Source organism: Electrona antarctica (genome assembly GCF_951216825.1).
Source record: "Electrona antarctica genome assembly, chromosome: 21".
NCBI classification, from domain to species: Eukaryota; Metazoa; Chordata; class Actinopteri; order Myctophiformes; family Myctophidae; genus Electrona; species Electrona antarctica.
Genome location: NC_136802.1, coordinates 20,227,487 through 20,250,883, shown reverse-complemented (window position 1 = coordinate 20,250,883; position 23,397 = coordinate 20,227,487). Strand labels below are relative to the sequence as shown.

The following is a 23,397-nucleotide window of genomic DNA, read 5'->3' as shown; positions in this document are numbered from 1 at the left end:
GTTTCTGGCTCCGAAGTATCGCGAGATTTGGCTGCCAGACGGCAGCCAAAAGGAAACGGTCTCGCGATACTTGGTACGTTCAGAAAGGTACTTTGTGCTCTTTAGATACCATACCTCTATAACAATTACACAGTGTACACATCGAAAAGCAACACAGCAGACAATAATTGTGTGTTACATGTCTTCTGTTATTTTCCAGAAGTGATTACTTTACAAAAGGTCTCAGTCATACATAAATAATGTTCATGAGCTGGTCAATGAGCTCTCATTTACTTCTCTTCCTTCTCAAAGCTTCCTTGTCTCAGACCAGGAAGAGGATATGGCAAGTATGTGGGTTTGTAAAATTAATACAATGTATTGAACTGGGTCAAGATGTAAATACTCTGATTAAAAACGTAGCTTAGCTAGCATTGTACCAGCTCAGTGGCCTTGTGGTTAGAGTGTCCGCCCTGAGACTGGGAGGTTGGGGTTCGATCCCCGGCCGGGTCATGCCAAAGACTCTAAAAAATGGGACCCAGTGCCTCCCTGCTTGACACTCAGCATCAAGGGTTGGATTGGGGGTAAGTCCCTGCGACATACTAGCGTCATGTCCAGGGGGTGTACTTGTACATCAAGCTGCCTCACGCTACAGAAACAGGAGATAGGCTCCTGCCCTATGGGCCTCATGGCTCGGCAAGGCTACTTACTTACTTACTTAGCTAGCATTGTAGCAAACAGTGTTTGGTGCATGCTGACCATGTGGGCTGTGACAAAAGGTAATGGAGATCTTTAACAAAATAATGGTTATGGTGAATATTGTAATAGCCTACTATGGGAATGGTGAATATGCTGCATCATGAAATAAGTAGGCCTATATGGTAAACAGAAACTAATGTAAACATGAGCATGAGTATCATAATTGAACAGGTATAAAGGTAAAGTGGGAAAGGCAGTCTCTGTCTTACCACAGTAGGCTACATGTGTCCAACTGATGTGTTTTGCAGTGATATTTTAGTGTGCTGCTTTACAGTACAAAAACAAACTTTTAGATGCATGTGTATTATATTGCAAAACTATAAAAAATTCCACGTGCAAGTACATGGAAATGTATGAAACACTGTACTAAACATTCTGCCATCTAACTAAACATTTGTACTGATCATTTACTATAGAATATAATAGCATATGGCAACAGCAGTTCTATATACTGGTATCAATCACAAACCTAGCTATCATCTTATATATTTTTTCTTTTGTCTGGTGTTTATTCTTGTGTGCTCTGCCATATAGTACCAGTTTTTAAACCATGATTCATTTTGTATTCCGGTTTAATTGTATTGTATTATTATTACGTATTATGTATTTTTTATTACGTATTGTATTATGTTTTTATGCCTAACTGTATAAATAAAGTTGGATTGGATAAACATTATTTCTACACATTGGCATTTACTTGTTTCATGTAATGTAGTACAATACTATGGCAACCGCAGTATTATATTCTGCTATCAAACAAAGTTAGAAACTCAATATCAAATCTGTAAGAATCAATGTAATAGAGGTTTCCAGATTTTTGCATGGACAATCACAGGTCTGTTAAAAGTCTATTGGCTTGTTTCCATTGGGGTCCTTGATCTTTTGCACTCAATCGAAAACATTTAATGTTAGACAAATATACATTACTATGCAAAAATAAAAAAAAACCCTAGCAAACTGAGGAGTGGTTAAATGAGTTCTAGATGGAAGGTCAAGCAGTAGCCTGGTGCTATGGTACCATGATGTGCATGCATAGTCTAAAGGCCTATTCATACTCTAGTTTGCGACAGACCCTTGGATTATTTTGACGTAAATTTACGTCATCGGCGAGGAATGTGTTTTAATTTGCGAGACAAACTGTAGCCTCCTACCCTAAAGAATGGCTCCTCTGTCACTTATCAAACAGGAAGGCCAAAGCCCCAGGTGGTCTATTTTGAAAGCATCCTGAGATAATATCAGATCAAAGATCACTCCCCAAGAATTTATCTTGAGAAGTCAAATGGTAAACCCTACAATTTGGAATGACTGTCTTTCAGCCCGAGATTGGCTTCCTGCCTGTGGAACAATTGATATGCAAATAGACTTCAGTTCTAGGCACTTTGGTGAGACACTGGAGTGAGATGCAGGGAGAAATGGCTTGCAGAAGTTAAAGTTATATGTACAATTATGACTAACCATGCTATGAATATGCTATATGATTCAAAATCCACCACATCTGTGATGTCAATTAACTCTGTATTGTCATAGTCGCAGCCACACTGGTTGTTTCCCACGACCTCCACATCGACTTCCTGAAGGATCCAGGGTAAGGGCAGGGGAACTAATGGAAGACATACAAAGAAATTGAGTAATTATTACTAGCATTTTGTACCACAGGCCAAGGAATCATCACAATGTTGCACCCATGGAGCTAAAAGGAGTAGTTCACCCCCCAAATAAATACTTATTTTCTATCAATTACTGTACACACACCATTCATGGACATTTTTGTTTATGTTTTTGTCACAGTCCTGAGCCAATCATTTTGATGACCGGCGGCACTCTGGCAAGAGACTCAAAGAGCTGTGGTCTCATTGTGTAGAAACCTTCGCAGCATACTTTTTGATCTTCAAATTATTGGCTCAGAAATGCAACAAAAACAAACAAATCTCCAGGAATTCAAGGCTTCATGTGGTGTTTAATTGATTGACAAAGTACAGGGGAAACTGTTGCGCCTTTCTTTGTCCTTTGTTCCAGATTAACCGCAGGTGTGGTGGTCTCAAAAACAAATGAAAACTGGACAAAAAAAGAAAATGGAATTTATTTAATTTTTAGATGCTCATAATAAAGTGCTCTCTGCTCAAAGTGAGTTAAAATTAGCAAATGTTTCGGTCTGAAAACGTTGGTCTATACCAGCCAAAAGACGGCTGGTTGTCTTTTTTATTACTTTTTATTTTTGTTTTGGCTCAGCCCCGGCCCCATGACTGCCCAGCCCTTCTGGCATTTGCCAGAATTGCCAGACTGTCCAATCCGGGCCTACTCACCAGTGTCAACGGGGTCGTCATTGTGTGTCATCCCCCAGCCAGTCGTCCAGCTCATGGTTCCATCGTGGAAGGTGCTGTCTGATGCCGCCAGACAGTCCGGCAGAATGTAAGGAGTGAATGTGACGGGGCTGGAGAGCATCAGCAGAACGATGTCGCTGTCACCGTCCGCTAGCAGATCGAAGTCAGGATGGCGGACGATCTGTGTGACCGTTCGGTTCACCTCGTTGGGGTTCACTAATCCCTGGGCGTGGCGACCCAAGAAGACGGTCACACCGGGCAGCTGATGTTCATACTCTCTAAAAGAGAGTGGGGAGGGGGTGGGGGTATTGATTGACCGATTCAATAATTTATTAACACTTTGAAAATGGTACAGTTGTATGTTTTTTTGTATGATTACAACATGTACACATACACGCAGGCATTACACGCACGCACGCACGCTGTGTGTGTGTGTGTGTGTGTGTGTGTGTGTGTGTGTGTGTGTGTGTGTGTGTGTGTGTGTGTGTGTGTGTGTGTGTGTGTGTGTCAAAAAAAATTAATATTGTGTAAAAGTTAATTTTCTTCCCAAATATAATTAAAAAAGGTATTTCTTGATGATTATGGGATACAGCTCATGAAAATCAAAAAAATCCTATTTCAAAATATATATATATCCTATGTTGTATTTTGTTGCACTACAATGTTTTATTTACTTTTTAACTTAAGGACATGCTTACAATACTTTTTTAAATTAATCTATGATTATTATTTATCTATTTCATTAAGTTATCTAAAAAGAAGGGAAAAAAATATATTTAATCAATTACAATTGATTAATTTGATTAACTGTTGCACCACCAATACGGACACCAATACATTCATTTCTCACTTTGGGAAGCAGTGCGCAGCGGACAGGACCCATTCACAGTTGATGAGGGAACCTCCACAGAATTGACCCGAAACGGTGTGGTGTATACTGGCCTGCCAAGGCCAGCTGCCAGGCATGGCGTCGTGACCGCCAACGATTCTGAGATCGTTTTCTCCTCTCTCCATTACAGTCTCGCCGCACACTAACAAAACAACACACACATCATATGTGTACTGCGGCAGCGGCAGCGGTGGCCGAACGGATAGCGGCGCGGTCTAGATACCGGAAGGTTCCCAGTTCGAACCAGCCGTCCGACACGTTAAAATTACCACCGCTGAAATGCCCTTGAACAAGGCATCAACCACTACGATGAAATGTGTTCTATGAGCAGGGCCTGGCTGGAAACAAGTTCTTGAGCTTAGCCCAGATACCCTGGGTAAATATAGATTTCATTTCATTTCATTACTGAAGATGATCAAGATTCCTGTACATTATTATTATTAGTAGTAGTAGTAGTAGTAGTAGTAGTCATCGTCAAAGTATTTAAAAGTTAGTTAGTATGAGTTATTTTTTTCTACAAGCTCACACATTTCGGTGTGATGCGCTGTGAGCTTGTAGAGCTAGTGGAAAATGTGTGCTGTTCTCACCAAAACAATCAGTGCCGGATTTATAGTAGTATAGGGCCCCTGGGCTAGACCAAATTTCATGGTCCCCCTCGGCCACAATTCAAAAAAGAAGAAAAAATGAATTTGGGGTATTTTGGTTTATTTTTGGGAGAGAGAGAGAGAGAGAGAGAGAGAGAGAGAGAGAGATCAAAACCAGAGAGAGAGAAAGTCACACAGGCAGGACTGCCTGCCAAAGCAAAGACTGGCCAATCACAGCGCGCCCTCGCCGGACATGCATGCAGATACTCTTGGGTAATTAAAAGTCAAAAGACTGCCATGTTATTTCTGTCCAAAGTGGCCACTGAAACCCCAAACTACATAATGGTGCTTTGAAGACAATAGATAAACATGGATGCTTACCAAACCTAGACGGCACATTCTGTGAGTAACAGCCTGCAGGAATTCAAAGCAAAGAAAGACAAATAAAGGAAGACGCAGTTTTTTAATGGAGCATTTCCATGTACCTTATTTCAAACACAATACTAATGGCAGCCTATACATTGCACAGCAAAAACAGTAGTTTATATAGTATAAAATAGTATAATACCTATAATTGTATTTACACATTATTTTCAGAGAATCAAAGTTATCAGTTTAGTACAACATTTGTTTTAAAAGCTTAGCTTTACCTTTGAACAGCAAGACGACCAACAAGCAAAGCAGGGGTGTAGTATGGAGGGCCATTTTTGCATTGTGTTGGATGGTGGTGATCACACTTAAATAGCTCTCTCTTTTAGTACCCTCTTACCCTCGAGCGACTTGAATTTGGCTAAGAATGTGTGGTCATCTCCATGGCTGCCAAACTGGTTGTGCGACTACCATCGCTCATTGTAACACACTGAATTGGCGCAATCTTAAACTTATTTGTGCATAGTTGTGTAAGTGCTTAAAAAACGGGTAAAACAGGTGTTTTTACAAACACTGACCAAAGTGAAGCAATTGAGGCAACTGGAAACAAATATACATCTTCAGGTTTGAATGGACCTTTAGGTATATGATGAGCTGTGTTTTTCTTGATAGTTATGTTTATGGACATAAAGTGCAAGATATCTTTGTGTAGCTATTGCATGTTTGACATAGTTTGGAGACATCATCAGGGAGTGGAAATTGGAGCCCAGGTCAGGGCAGGCTGTTAGATAAGTTTTGATAGCTTCGGCCGCTGTCCATGGTGCTGACAGGCTGGTTTGCAGGATGAGTGTGGCCAGTCACCTGTAATGTTAGCCTACAGTACATGGTGACAATAGCAGTTCTCTCGAGTGGCTGTGTGTCCGTGCGTGCGTGCGTGCGTGCGTGCATGCGTGCGTGTGTGTGGGTAACATCATCTTCTGATACTTCAATGTTTTGACATGAAATAATAATCCTGTACCGCCACCGTGTAGTGTTTTGTTTCATTAGCGCGAACGTGATAAAATATTCTGCAGCTGTTGATCCCTTGAAGATCCGCTGCTGCTGCGGACTCGAAGCCATTTATAAATCACAGGCAGTGACGCGTCCGCTGACAGATCCTTGTTATTTTAATTCGAACGGACAGAGTCAACCTTTCATCCGCTGTTTGGAAAATCCTTGTTAAGGTCGGGAAGGCAAGATGTGCAGGTAAAAAAGGGAAAAAAAGGGGAGGGGGGGTCTAAAACGATGATGATAATGACATTGCCCCCCCCCCTTTTTTCCCCTCACTGTATATATTTCTTTTCCCTTTTTACCTCCTTTTTGATGAATTCCTGTTCTGTCTATAGAAGTGTCTATTTGTACGTCTCTAAATGTTTTGATGATTTGAACATGGTGGACCCTGTTGGAAACAAGTGTAATGCTTAATTGGGTCGTCCACTCACAGTTAACAGCCTTTGTATTGAGTTTGTGCTTGAAATGTACTGTAATTCTGCAAACTGTTAATAAATTCTTCAATCAATCAATCAATCAATTGCACCAGTTCAGGAACTATCCAGCAGAGTTATTGCGTAATAAGGCAGTGTTATGCTTACAGTACATGGTGGAAGTACAGTAAGACTGCAGAAAGTGATTTATTATAATAGCCAGAATATGAAGATTTGTGGAAAATGATTGGAACATGCATGTGCGAGGAGACCCCGGTCTAACGCTCCACCAGACTTCATGGCGAGCTGTCAATTAGCAGGATATTACACAGAAGAATGCACACACCCCTGGCAAGTGGTATGTCCCATACCCACACATAAGGAGCACTGAGGTCATGTGGTACTCTTTTCAGTCTCTCAGACCCAAGGATAGTCTAAGAAGGATAAGACGCGAAGACCGTACGGGCGACGCCATGTTGCTTTGGAAGGAAAGAAACATGCGCAATGGGCTATATGCAGCCAACACTTCCGCGTTCAGCTTCCTTGGTCTCAACTGCGCATGTTTCTTTCCTTCCAAAGCAACATGGCGTCGCCCGTACGGTCTTCGCGTCTTATCCTTCTTAGACTATCCTTGCTCAGACCAAGGAAGCTTTGAGAAGGAAGAGAAGTGGTCACGTGACTGGGCTGCGCCATGACACTTTCATGGACACTTTCATGGGAGCCAAACTCACACCGGAAGTCCAATGAATACATGGAGGTGAATGGAGCCAGCTGGACCAGCTCATAACAAACATTATTTATGAACAATAAGAGACCTTTGTCATATAATCGGTTCAGGAATATAAAAGAAGACATATCACAGGTTGTTTCACTTACTTTTCGATGTGCACAGAGTGCACAGTATATAATTGTATCTGAGGATCTAAACAGCAGCAGGTATCGTTTCTGGCTCCGAAGTATCGCGATATTTGGCTGCCAGACAGGAAACGGTGGGAAGTCTTGCGATACTTGGTACGTTCAGAAAGGTACTTTGTGCTCTTTAGATACCATACCTCTATAACAATTACACAGTGTAGCTTACACATCGAAAAGCAACACAGCAGACAATAATGTGTTACATGTCTTCTGTTATTTTCCAGAAGTGATTTCTTTACAAAAGGTCTCAGTCATACATAAATAATGTTCATGAGCTGGTCAATGAGCTCTCATTTACTTCTCTTCCTTCTCAAAGCTTCCTTGTCTCAGACCAGGAAGAGGATATGGCAAGTCTGTGGGTTTGTAAAATTAAATGAACATGACATTAATATTACAATGTATTGAACTGGGTCAAAATGTAAAAACAACATAGCTTAGCTAGCATTGTAGCAAACAGTGTTTGGTGCATGCTGACCATGTGGGCTGTGACAAAAGGTAATGGAGATCTTTAACAAATGGTTATGGTGAATATGTTAATAGCCTACTATGGGAATGGTGAATATGCTGCATCATGAAATTAGTAGGCCTATATGGTAAACAGAAACTAATGTAAACATGAGCATGAGTATCATAATTGAACAGGTATAAAGGTAAAGTGGGAAAGACAGTCTCTGTCTTACCACAGTAGGCTACATGTGTCCATGATGTGGCAGCCTTGTTTTGCAGTGATATCTTAGTGTGCTGCTTTACAGTACAAAAAAAAACCTTTTAGATGCATGTGTATTATATTCATATTAATTAATTATTATTACGTATTACGTATTTTCTATTACGTGTTGTATTATGTTTTTAAGCCTAACTGTATAAATAAAGTTGGATTGGATAAACATTATTTCTACACATTGGCATTTACTTGTTTCATGTAATGTAGTACAATACTATGGCAACCGCAGTATTATATTCTGCTATCAAACAAAGTTAGAAACTCAATATCAAATCTGTAAGAATCAATGTAATAGAGGTTTCCAGATTTTCTTTATTGATTACTTTTACAGTTTTCATGGACAATCACAGGTCTGTTAAAAGTCTATTGGCTTGTTTCCATTGGGGTCCTTCTTTTGCACTCAATCGAAAACATTTAATGTTAGACAGATATACATTACTATGCAAAAACATAATTATAAACAAGTTAAAACATTTAAAGATCTCTAGTAACCAGCTTAAGGGGGGAGGGGCTTTGACTTCACCGAGGCAGCCAGCTGTAAGTGCTCTTCTAGAGTGGATTTGAAAGAGATTAGTTATTCACACTTCAGGGCATTCCATATTGTTGCATGTGGCATAGCAGGAGAACAAATTGAAACCCTAGTTCGTGCCAAATCTGGGTTGAGCGTGATTTGTGGAGCTCCCTCTGCGTGGTTAGACAGGTACATGGGTGTCAATGAGGTGTAGTGTATCTTGTAGACCGGGCCCATTGCAAGTTCTTGTACTCTTATCTTCGGAGTCATCCCACCCTAGCAAACTGAGGAGTGGTTAAATGAGTTCTAGATGGAAGGTCAAGCAGTAGCCTGGTGCTATGGTACCATGAGGTGCATGCATAGTCTAAAGGCCTATTCATACTCTAGTTTGCGACAGACCCTTTTCCCCAGATTATTTTGACGTAAATTTACGTCATCGGCGGGGAATGTGTTTTAATTTGCAAAATCAGCCATGCTGTAGAGCATCAATGCGAGAGTTAAGACATAAGTGAAGTAGGAGAAATGGATGGTGTTCGGCCCACCACAAAATAGACTCTCACACGGTGTAACGTGTGGTGGTGGTGTTGCTGTTAGGGGTGGTGTTGTTGTTGGTGGGGGTGTTGTTGGTGGTGGAGGACACTCAAAGTCCTCATCAGTGTCGGGGCCGGGGGAGGTGAACGTGATGAAGCCTGGTGGGTCATCGGTGATGAGAAACTCGATCACGCTATGGAAACGAGAAATGCGAGTATAGACTCCTGGGAGGTCGAGCTCGCCACAGGCCTCTGCACTGAAGCTCGCAACCCCAGACAGGACCCAGGAGTTTGTACCGTTTGCCGATTGGTGCAACGTCACCAGTGGCCCGCCAGAGTCTCCCTGAGGAAGAGAGATGTATTTTTGAATTGTGTTTTTTATGCAAAAAGAGACATTTTACTATATATTAAACTTAAGTGATATTGTAAATTCCAAATATTATCAAAGCATTCTGCAGCAGCCCTGGACTTGCGTCAGTATCCACTTTGAGAAGTCCTGAAATAGACAGAGAAAGAGTAGCATCTGTCACCTGACACGCGCCCTTCCCTCCACGGCCAGCACAAAGCATGTTGTCTGTGATGTCAGAGAAGTCTGAGTCTGTATTGTCATAGTCGCAGCCACACTGGTTGTTTCCCATGACTGGCACATCAACTTCCTGAAGCATCCCGGGAGAGGGCAGGGGAACTAGAATGGAAGACATAAAAAAGCCAAGGAGTAATTTGCATGACTACCCACAATTTAAACCCTGGTCTTCCACAATGAAAGACCACATACTGTACCACTAGGCCAAGGAATCATCGCAATGGTGCACTCATGGAGCTAAATAGAGTAGTTCACCCGATAAATGACTTATTTTATATCAATTACACACCCCACGAAGCCTTGAATTCATGGAGATTATTTTTGTTTTTGTCTTGAGCCAATCGTTTAATTACCGGTGGAGAGACTCAAGGAGGATTCTCCTACTGACCAATGACCCGGTCAAAAGATTGCTGTTAAAATGTACCACCCGGTTCCATTGCTATCAATGCACTGAAAGGGACAAGATCACCTTTAGTAGCCGTCTACTGACATACCAAGATCTCAGTAGGCTGCATTTTGTGCGTTGATCACGGCTACTGTTTTGACAGTGACGAGGCTAATACTAGTGACTGTGTTTATCTAATTACATGTAACAAGTGCCACCTTCAATATGTGGGTGAAACTAGAAACACAATAGCAGATAGACTAAACCAACATAGATATAATATAAAATATAGCTGCAAGCAGCGATAAAGCGGGACCAAGATAGAAGAAGAACAATGCGCAATAAGAACAATATGCACAAATAAGACTGACGAGCTGAGATGTCTGTACCCGGGTTTGAAACAACAACCTTGCGGTCCAAGGGCAAGAGCTCTACTGACTGCGCTACACGGAGACAATCAGTTACTCCATTGTTAACAGGAAAATCATTCAGTGTTAGTTCAGCATAAGTACTCAAACTTTTAGAAATTAGCAGATCTACATGCTCATAACATGTCCCGGTACAGTACAGTACAGTACAGTACAGTACAGTACAGTACAGTACAGTACAGTACAGTACAGTACAGTACAGTACAGTACGGTACGGTACAGTACAGTACGGTACAGTACGGTACAGTACAGTACAGTACGGTACGGTACAGTACGGTACAGTACATTACATTACATTACAGTCATTTAGCAGACGCTTTTATCCAAAGCGACTTACAATAAGTGTATTCAACATAGGTAGGGAACAAAAACTACTAATCACCAGAAGTCTTTAGTGCATTTTCTGCAAAAACAAGCAACCAAGAGTATACCTAGCGCTAAGGTAAAAGTGCAATATATCAGCTACCTATTTCCTTAACCAGATGAGACAAAATAGCTAAATCAAATGAGCATGAGCTAAAACAATTAAGTGTATCGACTAAACAAGATCCAATAAACAATACAACAATAGAAAACAAGCGTTCGTACAACTAGTTAACAACAAGTAGGTCAGGCAGAGAGGAAGGGTAGTGTTTCCTGAAGAGGTGGGTTTTCAACCTGCGGCGAAATATGGGCAGTGACTCTGCTGTCCTAACATCAGTGGGGAGTTCATTCCACCACTGTGGGGCCAGAACAGAAAAGAGTCGTGACCGTGTGGATCGGCCAGAAGGACCCTTGAGTGACGAGGCAATCAGTCGCCCCGAGGTGGCAGACCGAAGTGGTCGGGCAGGGGTGTAGGCATCGACCATAGCCCGGAGGTAGGAAGGAGCTGTTCCTTTCACTGCCCTATAGGCTAACACCAGGGTTTTGAACTGGATGCGGGCCGCTACGGGGAGCCAGTGTAGAGAACGGAGAAGGATGGTTGTGTGGGAGAACTTGGGGCGGTTGAACACCAGACGAGCCGCAGCTTTCTGAACAAGCTCCAGAGGTCTGATGGCAGATGCCGGAGCACCAGCAAGGAGGGAGTTGCAGTAGTCCAGGCGGGAGATGACGAGAGCCTGGATGAGCACCTGGGCTGCCTTCTCCATGAGGAAGGGGCGAATCCTCCTGATGTTGTAGAGGAGGAATCTGCAGGACCTTGTCACTGATGCGATGTTTGCCGAGAACGTCAGTTGATCGTCCAGGGTCACACCCAGATTTTTCGCAGTCCGAGTTGAGGTCACCACAGCATTATCAATGGTGATGGCCATGTCTCGGTACAGTACAGTACAGCACAGTATGGTACAGTACAGTACCATATGGTACAGTACGGTACAGCACAGTACAGTACGGTATTACACATTGCACTTATTACACTATTACACTATTACACTACTATTAAACTATTACACTACTATTACACTATTACACTTATTACACCTATTACACTATTACACTACTATTACACTATTACACTATTACACTAAATACACTTATTACACTATTACAACATTTGACTCAATACACTATTTCAATATTACACTATTACACTTATTACACTATTACACTATTACACTACTATTACACTATCACACTACTATTACACTATTACACTACTATTACACTTATTACACTACTATTACACTATTACACTATTACACTAAACACGCTTATTACACTATTACAAAATGAGACTTATTACACTATTTCAGTTACTAGTAACTCTATTATTGTGATGCCATGTCTTAGTGCCTGATGGGTCAAATGTAATCTACTTCAATATTTCTATAGTTGAGTCATCACAAATCTTGCAGCACAGAATGCATACACTGAGTTGTCTTTACCCGGATTTGAACACACAACCTTGTGGTCCAACGGCGAGAGCTCTACCAACTGAGCTATGCAGACACAGTCAGTTGACTCATTCTAAACAGTAACATCATTCAGTATAAACTTTAGTGTGTGTGTGTGCATGCGCGCGCAATTTTCATTGGCTCATAAAAACTTAATTTTTTCACTTAGAAAAAATGTGCTACGATTATTTGTCCGTATAGGTCCAAAGTTCACGTGTAGAAGTTTTCGTGCATTTTGAGCAAAGATTCTGGGAGGAGTTACATTTGAACTGTTTTTCATATAATTCAAAATGGCGGGTGATCTAAAGGTCAGAGGTCAAAAGTCAGAACACGAAAGTTGTTCGGCATGAGGAGACACATATGAGTATCAAAGTGTCATTGCCAACGGTCAAACGGTTCATGAGATATGCACGTTCAAAGTTTACAAGTTTGCAAGTTTTCATCAATTGAGTGCTATAGCGCCACCATTTGGCCAATCATCATGGGCTTCGCATAGTCACCGTTTGGCATGTCATGTTGACAAGTTTCGCGAAAACCGACTGCACGGTTCAGTCAGAACAGCTATTTTTGGCGGAAGAAGAAGAAGAAAAATAAACACAAAAACAATAAGTGACCAAAGTCACTACGTGACTTCTTGGTCCCTTAATAATGCAAAAGAAACAGCATTACTAATTGTACAGCATTTCATGATACTGTACATGGAATCAGTGCCTTGGAAGTGCCTACAGAATTTGAACGCACATTTAACGAGAAGCAGTGGATAATAAAAGTAAACACCACATTTCCACAAGGCCTGAACAATACAAATAATAATTAAAATGGAAATCAGTGGAGGAACCAAATCAACCTTTAAAAAGCCTTTGAATCCTAACCTCCAAATTGCTCTCAATTTGGGCAATAGCATAAACACAAAGAGCCAGATTAGAAATCAGACCATCACTGCTGATATTGGCAGTAATGGGTTTGACACCAGTGGGTGTAGGTAAAAATGCCTAATCCCATCAAAGGTAATCACACTTGAAATTTTTGACCTCCAGTAACCTCAGAGGTGACTAGATTAAACCAGACTAAATCTAAATATAAGATTTAGAAACTTTTAGTAATTCTAGTAAGACTAAAGCATAATTGCCCACAATGCCCAGACTCTTCTTAAACAAAGATGGCAAAAGCAAACATTCTTTGTTCTGTACGCGAAAAGGAGGCACTGGAGCAGCACAGACAATTTAGGCCCTTAGTTTAATAACAAGTAAAAAGTGACAACGTTTCGATGTTTCAGTTACTTCTTCGTCAGGTCCGACATGACCTGATGAAGATGTAACTGAAACATCAAAACGTTACTTGCACCCTGTTATTAAACTAAGGGCCTAAATTGTCTGAGCTGCTCCAGTGCCTCCTTTTCGCAAGTAACCTGTCCTGCTTCTGAGATGCACCAGACTGGCCTGCCCTAGGCTAGAGGCGCGGTTGGAACTCCCTTCTACATCCTTTGTTCTGTACTTATACATACAATTGAATGGTACAAAACACTGAAGTCCTTAAACCAGAAACCTAACCACAGTCTTAACCGGACACGTAAGTCGCTTAACCTCATATCTGTCTTAACTGGCCACGTAAGACAATTTCACATTTTTGAGGGGCCCCTCCTATATACAGGTTTAATGTTTGTCTTTAGTTCAATTTTGTTTGTTTTGTAAACGCCATTGACAATGAAGGGAAAATTTACGTCATAATGTGCCCCATTACGTCATATTGTCTCTTTATTGTTAATGGCGTTTAATGTTTGTGTTGGTACCGTTTGTGTTTTACATCACCATTACATCACATTTTCACAGTTTCAGCTTCACAGAATGCAGCTTCTTGGTAGGTCAGTCGACGGCTACTGAGAGCCTTCAATGATCTGATTAAACGTGATTTTGTCCCTTTCAGTGCCGGGGAGCACCAACACTGTTCCAGATATGTTTTATACTCACCAATGTCACCAGCGTCATCGTGTGTCATCCCCCAGCCAGTCGCCCAACTCATGGTTCCATTGTAGAAGGTGCTGTTAGTCGCCGCCAGACAGACCGGGCGAATGTAATCAGTGAAGGCGACGGGGCTGGAGAGCTTCAGCAGGGCGATGTCGCTGTCACGGTCCGCTAGCTGATCGAAGGCGGGATGGCGGACGATCTGTGTGACAGTACGGTTCACCTCGTTGGGGTTCACTAATCCCTGGGCCTGGCGACCCAAGAAGACGGTCACATTGGGCAGCTGATGATCTAGGTCTCTGAAAGAGAGTGGGGGGGGGGGGGGGGTTTGATTGATTGATTGAATACTTTATTAGTAGTCTGCAAATAGTACAGATGATTATATGATACCAAAAGGATAACACAAAAATCCCTGAGGGCTTGTAGTTTCCATTGTGATGAACAATACACGTAGAGCGGATTCGAATGCCATCAGTGAATTGAAGGGGACAAATTGACGTTTAATCAGAGCATTGAATGCTGCAGACAGTAGACACATCTACTGACCTACCGCAACCGTCTCCAGCGTAAAACGTTATATTGTGACGTTTTGGAGAAATTCAGTAAGCTGCATTCTGTGCGTTGATCACGGCTACTGCATGACAGCGACGTTGCACGTTACTAACCCTAACAATAAATCTAACCCTAACCCTAACCTCAGTCTTAACCAGCTACGTATAAGTCCCCTAACCTCATATCAGTTTTAACCAAGCCATGTAAGTCCCCTAACCTCATATCAGTTTTAACAAAGCCATGTAAGTCCCCTAACCTCATATCAGTTTTAACCAACCACGTACTCACGTAGTCAGTTGACAACGTGCGTCGTCACTGTCAAAACAGTAGCCATGGTAGGTCTTGGTAGGTCAGTAGACGGCTACTGAGAGCATTCAATGCTCTAATTAAACATGATTTTATACCTTTCAATGCATTGATGGCATTCGAAACGGGTGCACCGAGAAGCATTCTGGTAATTTTAAAACATTTACACAGGAATACGCTCACGTACGCATGCACACACGCACGGTGTCTATAAGTTCATAATGATGAAATGCGTTGTGAGCTAATAGATCAGCTATTTTCACAATTTTTACAAATTTACTTTTTAACATTTATTAATAAGAAAGTAAAATCATCATAATTTATATGAATTGATTAGTTTTATTAACTATTGCACCACTAATACAGACACTATATTCACTATTCATTCACCTTGGGAAGCAGTGGGCAGCGGACAGAACCCATTCTCTGTTGATGAGGGAACCTCCACAGAAATGGCCCAAAACGGTATGGTGTATACTGGCCTGCCAAGGCCAGCTGCCAGGCATGGCGTCATGAACTCCAACTATTCTGGCTTCATTGCATCGAGCCTGGCCGCACACTAACAAAACAACACATTCATTATATGTATACTGAAGATGATCAAGATTCCTATACAATTTACAAATTAGGCATTTAGCAGACGCTCTTAATCCAGAGTGATTTACAGTAGGCAACAACACTAATACATCAAATACATATAGTCATCAAGGATCACAAGCAAGCTAAGAATCTAACATCTGTCTAACAGTAGAATATCTGTACAATGGAACTATGAGTATACACTAGAGTGCTATGTCTACATAAAATGCTATAAGTTACATAAGTTTAGCCTTTGCATACGCCTGTAAGATCGTCGAGGCTATAGTGCATCTATAAATGCACTCGGGTGGCACAGTGGTGATGTCCCTGCCCACCACCACGGAGGTTGTGGGTTTGAATACACCGTGGTGCAACCGGCTTTATCGGGCGTCTACACAAGCACAGTTGGCCCATATTCAGGGGATGGAAGCCGGGAGGGCGGGTGCATACGTTGGTTAGACATACTACTAACAGCCCGACAGGCATTAGTCCAACAACACCGTCGCACCCGACATGCGTTGCCGGTTACAACTAACCCGTGGCCGGTTACAACTTACCCGTGGCCCCCCCGACATGTGTGGCAGGTTCAAACTAACCCGTGGCAGGTTAAACCTAACCCGTGGCTCCCGACATGCGTGGCAGGTTAAAACGAACTAACCCTGTGAGGTTAGGTTTATGGTTGGGTTTTGGGTAGGGTGTCGGAGTAATGCCTGTCGTACTGTTAGTACTGTTAGGCTAAACGTTCTCCTGGTGGTGCATGGCTCCTCACTGGCAGGTGAGCCAGTAAGATACAACAGCAGTGACAACACAGAAATGTGTGTGGGGAGGAACTAATTGGTATAACTACATTGGGAAGAAATTAATTGAAAAGGATTATTTGTCACAAAAAGATGAAATATGGAGATTGTGGTTTCTGCCTGACAGTGATGATAAGCAATGCTATCTCCTTATTCCTCACACTGTCTAGCTGAGCTCTTTAGGAAACTAATGATTAAATTAAATACAATGATGTGGCTGCAGGATGAGTGAATGAACTTCAAGACAAACAGTGCAGATAAACCTGGATGCTTACCAGACGCAGACGATTGTGAGGAACAGCCTGAAATTCAAAGCAGACATTTGTAATGAAGATTATTAATCCACAGCACAGTTTGATATGGAGCATTTCCATGTGCATCATACAGTATGTGCTTGTATGTGTGAGTCATGCATGTAGTATATTTATGCATTTGCATCCATGTGTGAGTGACTCTGACTGTGTGTGTGTGTGTATGTGTCTTCACAATTAAAGCAAAGATGCAAAGAAGTGTTACTGACGGTAGGCCTACTGTAGGTCACTGCTCACTGTATGACTATTGACATACACATAATGCTGTTCAGTTATGTAACACAAGATATTATAAAAATGACTTGATGTAGTAGGTCAATGTTTTAGGAAGGTGACAAAATGATACAGAAGGCATCTATTAACTCTTCAAATTTATTTGAAGAATATTTAAGTCCAATTACTGTGAAATTGTATCAGGAAACAACCAGAAACCAAAACTCTATGAATCTCCCTCATCTGCTTTGTTCTTTAAAAAAAACCTGTTTAATGGGCTCAGAACATTATGCCTGACAAATAATGCACCAAAATATTTCAGGCTAGTACAGACAGCTAGAAAAAATAATATTCTGCTATATCAATGCAGCTCACAATAATATGGTGCCATTGATCATTGGTAAAATACAGTTTCAGTTTCATTAGCACCTCTTTAGCCAATGGATATAGCAGTACGCTTCTAATAAGGCAGACCTGCACATAATATGCAAATTGTATGTATGCATACATACATACATACATGCAGTTCTATATTATCAAATAGAATAACCACGCACGCACGCACGCACGCACGCACGCACGCACGCACGCACGCACGCACGCACGCACGCACGCACGCACGCACGCACGCACGCACGCACGCACACACACACACACACACACACACACACACACACACACACACACACACACACACACACACACACACACACACACACACACACACACGATCAGTTTAGAACAACATTGATTAAAAAAAAAGCAGCTTAGCTTTACCTTTGAACAGCAGGACGACCAACAGGCATAGCCTATGGATGGCCAAATTGGCCATGTTTGCTTTGTGTTGGCTGCAGGTGGTGCATCACCCTTAAATACCGCCCTTTCTGCTTAACTCCGTCCACAAAGTTCCCTTTGGTCACTCCCTCGGAGGGTTTTAACTTTATAATGGCACATTTCAAAAGGTCAGGGCTGGTGGTACAGGTACTGCATTGCACTGTTTTGGCTGCATAGTAGAATGCATTCTTATCCTCGAGCGACTTCAATTTGGCTAAGAATGTGTGGTCATCTCCGTGGCTGCCAAACTGGTTGTGCGACCATACACGCATCATAATGCACTGAAACAGAGCAACTTTAGACTTATTTGTGCATAGTTGTGTAATTGCTTTAAATAATGTATATACAGTATGTTACCGGAATAGTTCTCTGAAGAAACCGGCTCACATGGCCTGAGGGAGCCGTACTGACATACATACTATGAAAACTGGTCAAACATTGGCCCAAATTGTCAAATAAAATAATATAAGATTGAGCTAGGCAACCCTTTTGAAAATAGCTGATCTACAAGCTCCCTTCATGTGAAATGTGATTGATTATGGTAATATCAGCGGTCCCCAAACCTTTTTGGCCGTGCACCCCCTGTTACATCCTGACCTATAGCTGACGCACCCCCCAAGGCCCCAACGCTCAGTCTCGTTATTAGGCCGAACATATGTTTTAATATGATTATGGCAAATAATCACATTATGTCACTACACTGAGAAACATGCAGCTGCTGTATAGTCCCGCAGCTGCTCTATACATCTCCATACAACAGTGTTTAAATAAAACCGCCATTACCCTTGTCATGTCACGCATGATAACTGGCCATCAATTCACCCCATGGCGACCCTCACTCCGAAATGACTTTGACACCCAGCTCTAAAGAAGGAATGCAGTAAATATCATACATTGATAATGATACGCTGACAATAGGTTTTAATTCTCTACCCAAGCTACTCTGCTGTGCTGCTGCTACAACCGACTTTCCCTCTGGATTAATAAAAGTCTATGGAACCCAGTTGAGGGGAGTAATAAAAGGTGAGAGCTGTTATCACATATGGCATCTATCCAATGAACGCAAGTTTAAGTGCCAACCACGGGCCACACACACACACTGGAGTCATGTGACCTTGCTGCAGAAGGAACCCAGTGGTATGACAAACATGGATGAAAACTGCCTGCCAAACACTGTTGCTGTGGATGGTTTTGTATAATTAACTACTGAGGAGACAATGGGGCCCTTTTTAAACCGCCTCATCGCCACTCGCCCTACACACTGCACTCGGTATGCGCGCCATTTTAAGTGCCGTCGGACCAAGCAGCCTTGAGTGGATGTGGCTTATAAAGCCCTCGAGCGAGTCTATGCCGATCTAGACTCGATTGCCTGGAATGGAATGGAAAACGCGACCTACAAATGTACAGTATAGTACCACCACAAATAAATTATAAATTACGCTCCAACTGATGTTCACAAGGGCTCTTTATTTACCCCACCATGAAAAACTATAAATGAAACCACACAAACAAAACACCTTTTAACACAATAATTTATAAACCATGGATGTATATGAAATTTTTGACAGTCATGCTGTAATTCATTCTAAATGTCCATATTAATGAAATCCACATGTCACACAAACATCTACACGATGCAATACAATAATATAAATATAACTGTACAAACGAAATAACAGGTAACACAATGGCATGATGGTAACCATGGCAACGGATGGTGTCTGTTTCCTGTTTCTGCACAAGGAGGGCGAGCGAGTGCTGTTTTTTTATACCCAGCACCCTAATCAAGGGAACTTGATTCAGCTGGAGGGGCACTTCCTGACGAGGGAACCTCCCGAGAGCACTTAAAGTCAAGGGACTGGTTTAAAAAAGGGAGTATATGTTAACTTTGTAGGCCTACAAAGGAACCATGTCAGTCTCCACAAAGGCAGTATCTTTGCTTCTATAAGCCATGAGCCCTGTCACGCCCCACTCCTCTGCTTTTGTTTTTGAGCCGTGACTATGGCTCCAAACCCTGAACTCTTATTATGGCGTGACCATTTATGACTTGACCATTTTGTGTTTAGTTCATGTTCTGTAATGCCTTGAATGTAATGCCTTGAATGTTAAAGAATGCGCTTGTCATGCGTGTTGCATTTGAACACTTATGACAGTCCTAAATCCTAATTAGGTTTTGGACTTATTCTGTATGTTCTGTATTTTGCCTTGTGGTGTTTGATTTGGGTTTACTGTTACTCTGTTGTTGTTTTTGGTTGTGTCTTGTTTTGTAGTTTTGTTCTGTGCTTTCCTGCCTCCTCTTGTTGGTGGTTCCTGTTCTGTCTTACCTACCTGATTATTGTATCCTAGTCACCTGTGTTCTGTTTGCCTATCCTGTGTTTGATTGTATTTTGAGTTCACCTGTGTCCTGTTACCCCTGTCTATTTAAGCCCTTTGTTTGCAGTGTGTCCTTGTTGGTCCAGACCTATGTCGAGTGAGTTTTGTGTCTGATGTTGCCTATGTTTTGCCCTTTGGAATACCCCTGATTTCTAGTCAAATAAACACTTTGAAGTTAATCTACTCTGCATCTGGTTGCCTGCTTTTGAGTCCTCATTCCTGACAAGCCCATTAAGACTGATTCTACAAAGGTCTTCTAAAACAGTTTTCTGAAGAAAAAAAAATTATGTTATGAGTGGTGCTCAAATGTTTTCATGTCAAGGACCCACCCTAAACTGATATGTATTTGGCCACGGACCCCCCCATCTGAAAATGTTTGGTGCCAGGTGCCATTTTTTGCTCAACAACATATGGACAAGCCTGTGCTATTGCTATATACTGGGAGAATGTTTGGAGACCAACATTAAACTTTTTGGCTGTCATACTACACACCATGTTCTCCAGCAAAATAGAAATGGCACTGCACATCACCCGAATCACGCTATGACAACAGTGATGTTTGGAGGTGGAAACATCATGGTATGGGGTTGTTTCTGATCGTGTGGTACTGGCAGACTTCATGTATGGAGCCATGTATCGGGACATTCTTGAGATAAATCTGCTGCCATATCCACCAGGACCTTCCAGCAGGACAGAGAGATTAGAAGTGAGTACATATTATATTTATAAATATGTATAAATATAATATATAATATAATATATGCATAAATATCTCACACTGATGTCCAGAACTCCGGATCTGCCCCTGGAACAGAGAGAGAGAGAGAGAGAGATAGAGAGCTCTCTCTCTCTCTCTCTCTCTCTCTCTGAGAGAGACGGTTCAAAACCTTGGTAAAGATTTACGGACACTAGTGGCGTAATTGCACCTGTAAATCTTGTTCAAGCAAGTATGGCAGGATTTATAATTCACCCAAGTGAAATAATTCACTCAACTAAAGAATGTGAAGTGCTGTGGCTTGCTGTACTGTAGTACCCTCTGTTTGATTGCTTACATGTTTAGCTTTGACACACTTTTAGAAAATAAAGAAGCACCTGCAGTCACATGGACATGGTTTTGTGCTGCTGCTGGTGTAGTGATACTGGAGGGGTCAAAGTTGAACGAAAGTTGCTCTATATGTATGGTAGAAATAGTTAAACAATACAAATTACGTTTGTTTTGTGGATTAATTTTTTTTAATTAGTGGCCCCCAGACCCCCAACAAATGACCGGAACTACTTAATATTCACCAAAACCAGACCTGAACTCTCACCACAGGACTAAGGCAATCAATTAATACCTTTGCAACCACTGTATTAATGGCAAGTATTTCCTATAGCTTAAGTCAAAAAATCTGAACTAACCCTTTAAGCATCTCCTGGACCTAATCTCTGTGTCCATGTGGTTCCATTGGAATTCACTCTACCAGAGTGCCTCAAAGGCTAAATCCGGTTTGTCGAAGTGCCCCTGAGCAAGACGCTATAAACCCCTGACTGCTCCCCTAACTTGCTCCTATTAGTTAGTTAGGGTGATCACAAGGAAAAAAAAGTCCAATAACAAACGATAATATCTAATGCATAATGTGTGTACTTCAAAAGTTATGAGTAAAGGTAGAGTAGCTCGTGCACCAGATAGTATAACATTTGTGTCATAATCCGTGTCTTGTTGTGTTTTCTGTTGTAGCCTACTAGAATTTCGCGGGCCTTCGGCCCGCTCATCCCAGAGTTGCGTTGGCCCGCGTTGCGATACAGAAGTCCCCAGATACAGAAGTCCACAGTGACACGCGTTGTATGTAGCTGTTTTGTGCTGCAGCGCTTGCGCGCGCGCGCGTGTAGTGTTGTTGTTCTTATCCATATATGCGCCTCGGTTCGTCCTGATTGTACGACGTCAGGTGTCGACACGGTCGTGTTTGCATTATTGTAACTGTGTATGTAATCGCGGTGCTCTCCGTCCAAGTTAGAATCAGTGTAGAACCTGTGTTGTTGTTGTTCTTCTTCTACGTTTGGTTTCCGGCAGGCTGTACACTGTGTGTGTGTGCACGCGTGTGTGTGTGTGTGTGTACTGTGTAACTTCCGGTAGTGTTTCCGGAAGTGTGAAAGGTATCACGAAAAACACGTGGGTCACGTCAGTGGCGGCTGGTGACTTTTGTCCTAGAGAGGGCGCTATGAAAATGTCAAGAAAACATGCACTATAGGTATCATCACATTCAATGGAAGGCTTTTAAAAATACAAAATAAACATGGCATTGCCAAACATGGCTAATTTCACTGCATTTTCCATGTAGATTGAGGCTACAGTTTTTTTTTTGTCATTGTCTTGTTGTTCCATTATGAAAATGAATTATTATCTTTACCTGGCTCCATGTGGCTCATCATTCATGTTTTTCTAGCGTCTGTGTTGACTGTGTGTTAAACTATATGTCAAACTGTGTTGTGATGTTTATGCTGTCCCCAAGTGGTTTGTGGTGTGAATAACATTGATCGCACACATTTTTCGACCCAGTGGCTTTCTATCGTTTGTATTGAAGTCTGAATCATAGCCACGTTGACAACGTTTGTAATAAACCAACCCGTTTGTAAATCCGTCAAGATTTGAGCGAGTTATGACTGTTTATGTTTGAGCTGCCATTGAACATACTGTACTGTAGCCCCGAAGTAAGATGGCTGCCGGGTGAACGACGTCAGAAACTCCGCCTTGAGCCATCTAGTGTTTGTATATATCTATGCTCCAGATGAACGCGCAGCAACATGTGACACTCAGTAACCAATCAGAAACGTCACACAACGTAAACAACATGTGACATTTCATGGCAGCAGAATACAACGTGGCAGCGTAATACAACTTGTAATCACTGCCTTTGGTTAGTGGTTCCTTATATTATATAATATTGACGTTTCTGTATTGCTAATTTTAAATAAATTACAGGCTGCAGATGTCATTTCTCCGTCATTCTTATTCACGTTTTATTCAGGGGTTGTGCATGGTGGTGCGGCGCACCAGCGCCCCCTATGGACCGGCCGCCACTGGGTCACGTGGTGGGGTTGTGAGCCATTGGGAAGGGGTGATGTAGTGTTGCCAGGTCCACGTATTGTAAGCGAGTGGTAGTGTGTGTAAGTATAGGCTGTA

General features: G+C 41.9%; 1 protein-coding gene across 1 annotated transcript in view; it reads right to left on the bottom strand.

Annotated features, from left to right (window-relative positions):
• The window catches only part of LOC306913746 (prostasin-like), a gene marked incomplete at its 3' end in the record, with an annotated part of 66,445 nt that extends 49,656 nt beyond the window's left edge, over positions 1 to 16,789 (bottom strand). Inside the window, exon 1 of the mRNA XM_079490559.1 lies at positions 16,779 to 16,789. The remainder of the gene's footprint in view (positions 1 to 16,778) is intronic.
• Positions 16,790 to 23,397: the final 6,608 nt, after the last annotated feature.